The sequence below is a fragment of the Lontra canadensis genome, unplaced genomic scaffold, assembly GCF_010015895.1.
Source record: "Lontra canadensis isolate GAN:19392208 unplaced genomic scaffold, GSC_riverotter_1.0 scaffold76, whole genome shotgun sequence".
Taxonomy (NCBI): domain Eukaryota; kingdom Metazoa; phylum Chordata; class Mammalia; order Carnivora; family Mustelidae; genus Lontra; species Lontra canadensis.
In genome coordinates, this window is record NW_022631070.1 from 3871683 (window position 1) to 3875154 (window position 3472).

The following is a 3472-nucleotide window of genomic DNA, read 5'->3' on the forward strand; positions in this document are numbered from 1 at the left end:
AAGAGGGGTTCTCAGCCACCCGCCTCCCACATACCTGCCCCTTCCCGAGGCGCTTTCCCTCTCTGTGGCCCTGAGCTGCTGGGCGGCCCAACACAGAGGCTCCGCCAATGAGTGCCCAGGGGCGCCCACTCCCATCCACTCACTGCACCCCCGACTTACCCCCACCTCATACATCAGCTGCGGAAAGGCAGAGTGGAAATGGCAATAAAGGAAAATGCAGCTTCCCCTGTCTCTGAGCTTTTTGGCAGGACTGGCTAACCCCAAGCCTGAGCGGTTCCCCCCAACCCCCTGGCGGGGCTGGCAGAGCCCAGCTTGTGTGGAATGGAGGGTGGGCCTGCGGGGACTGTGTACCAAGCGCCACTCCCTCGTATCCTCTGAACCCAGCCGGGTTCTCAAGCCAGGAGCCCTAGGCCTGGCCTGCTGCTGGAACCTCAAAGCTGGACCTCCTCCCTTACCCCCACAAGGAAATCAACAATGGGAGCCCCAGGGACCAGACACCCACCTGGGGCTTTTTCTGACCTGGATGCCATACCCCTCCCCTCTGAAATGGGCAGCAAACTCTCCTTTTCCTCAGAATCACACAAACGTTTAAAAGGGTTCCTGGCCAGCCTCCTGCCCACTATCAGCCACTTGGGCCCTGTAAGCATCTCACAGCCAGACACCTGGATGGACTCCATCAGCCTGACTGGGACCCCCTGCCCCCAAGCCAGCTGCAGGACCAGCAGCCTCCCTCCCCCCTCTCTCCTCAACACACACACCTTTTCTGCCACAACCGCTAAGGGGTGGAGGACTGCCAATGCTGCTTTATTATTTGCCACTTTCAAGTTCCTAAACTCCCATCCACTACCCCAGTGTCCGAGTGAGTGTGGGCCACAAGGGGAGGAGAAGATAGCCAAGAAACATGGAACCAAACCTAGGGAAGATCCTGGGGTGGGGGGCGGTAGACTCCTTCCCATCCCCAGCCCTAGACAGAATCGCCCAGGCAGTTTCCCTCAGGCTGAGGTCTCCCTAGAGGAAGAAAAGACATATCAAAGCAACTCTCTGGTCCAGATTCATCAACTTCCTATGCATTTTAACGATTTCTGTCTTTGTTGGGAATTGCGTCTGACTGACTGGTTGGAGCCGTGTTGGTCCAATGTTCCAGGAGAAAGTTGAATTCTTGCCCCTTCTGTCCATGCTGCTCCCCACAACCCCGAGCACCCCCTCTTACAGGTTGTGGTTTTCTCACTCGGTTCAGGGTGCTCCTGGAAGCAAAGGTGCCTCCCGCAACCAGCTCTCCAGGGATACCAGATGCCCACACATCTGGACTCCAACTTTTATCTCACAGCACACAGCTGTTTCTTTAATTATATGCAGAGACAATGAGCCTAAGCCCACACTTGCAAGCAGAGGGAAATAAACACGCAGCTGACACCCAGACCCAGCAGCCACCTTTGGGAGAAGGCTGAGCTGCTTCTCCCTAGGTTCTTTTTGCCAATCCTCTGCCCTCCCTGAAGTGGGAAACGGGTGTCCAGCCCTTCCCAAGCATTCCTACCGCCTCTCATACTTCTGTTTAGTTTTTGTCCACATGCTTAGCTCTACTAGCTCTTTTCCTCCAAACAAGGGCATACACACATGCACACATCATGCTCGCCCAAGGTCATTGCAGAAAGCCAAAGATTGCCAGTAACCAGAAAAAAAGCAATCAAGACTGGGGTCTAGTTCACTTTCTTCCAGGGGCAGCTGTCCCTTTGCAGTCTAGACCTCCTCTTAATTCTCTCCACGTGGAGCAGGGAAAGCGAGCGCAGAGTTAAAGAAAAGATAACGATATTCACTGACCTGGGTATTTTTGCTCTCGTGGGCCAGCTGTGTTTTATTTTTATTTTTTTCTGACTTGCCGGAGATCCCGAAGGCACAAATGACAGACAGACTTGGCCACTCTTGCCGCCGCTGCGGTCCTAACCGCCCCAACTGCTTACGGCATCTCACGCGGGCTTCCAGCGAGCAGTAAAACCTGGGTAATGTGCATCCTTCCTAGGAACCCCTCCCTCCGCCTTCTGCTCACTGTAGAGAGCAGAGCTCTTCCGGGTTGCGAAGGGGGAAAGGGAGGGAGGAAAGAAGACTAAGCGAGGAATGGATTTCACCCCCTCTTGCAAACAGGCAAACCGCACATCAGGGGTGTGTGAACCAGGCAGAGTTGGGGGGTGGGGTGGGGAAGATGGCCTGAAATGAGACCAGCCCCTGGCGCCTACACAGCCCACTCACTGTCTCTGGCAGGGGTGGAAGCAACACTGCGAATGTCATCAGTGGTGTCAACAGGGTCATTACCTACCATAGATATAAGAGCTTTGGCGGAGTCTCTTCCTCCCATTTTTGGAGCGAGTGGTGACCCAGTTGGAGCATCTAGAGGTACAACCCGAAGCCACCATCAGCAGGGCCTCTGCCCCTCAGGGCTCTCCCTCTCCCTTCTGCTTCTTCCTCCAGTTTTATGCCGATGCCTCAAAAATGCCTGTCCCCTGCCTCCATCTGTCTTGGGTCCAGCTGTCCAGGACAAGTTAGGGAAAGCACAATGGCTGGTGACTAGGTTCTGGGCTTGCTGGTACTCCTTAGCCCTGCTCACCACAGGCATAAAAACATCTGGAGGTAGGGATATCCGTGCACACACTAAGTAGAAGTATGGGAAGGAGAATCTCTAAGGGTCCCAACTCTTTTTGAGAAGAAAAGAGAGAAATTTACCATCTAGGGAGGTGAGATAAGGGAGCGAGAATCAGAGGCAGCTCTGGGGATAAAATGTCGGAAGGAAAATTATTATCCTATTAGTCTGCCCACCAGACCCAGCAAACTCCAGCCGGCTCCTGTACCATCTCTACTTCTGCTGGTGGGAGATCAAAATAATCCACGGAGGAGGAAATCTGTCATGAATAAATTTCTGCAAGAGTAAAATGAAACCCCGTCAGCACTGGGAGAGAAAGGTCAGGGTCCGTTCGTTTTGACAGGTAGCGTTTTCCCTTCACAATATTTATACAACACGAATATGGAGACTGACTTTAAAAATAAATACATCTTTGGTTAGAAATAAAACAAAATTTTTCCATCGCTGGGCCAGGAAGTTAAGAACTTTCTTGCTCCGGCCCCAGGTCGGCGGTGAGGAGCCGCCCGGCCTCCTGCCGCCGGGTGATTAGGGGGGGTCGTTCCGTCGGGGTGGGGGTGGGGGGAGGATGGGCTGAATGAGGGGTGCAGAGGTGGGCCGCCGCCGGAGGAGGGACGTGCGGAGGGTCAAGGGGTGCGGCGGGCGAGTGAAGCTGGAGCGCGGATGGGGAACGGAGGTCAGAGCGACGCCCAGTCATGGGTGGCGGGGGCGCCCGGTTCGGGGCTCCCCGAGGGCCCGCGGCCTGGCCCCCGCCGCTCCGAGCCCCTGCGCCGCCGCCCGCGCCCTGCGCTCCGCACCGTCGGGGTCCGGGTCTCAGCCGGGGGAGGGGGCGGAGGGGCTTCC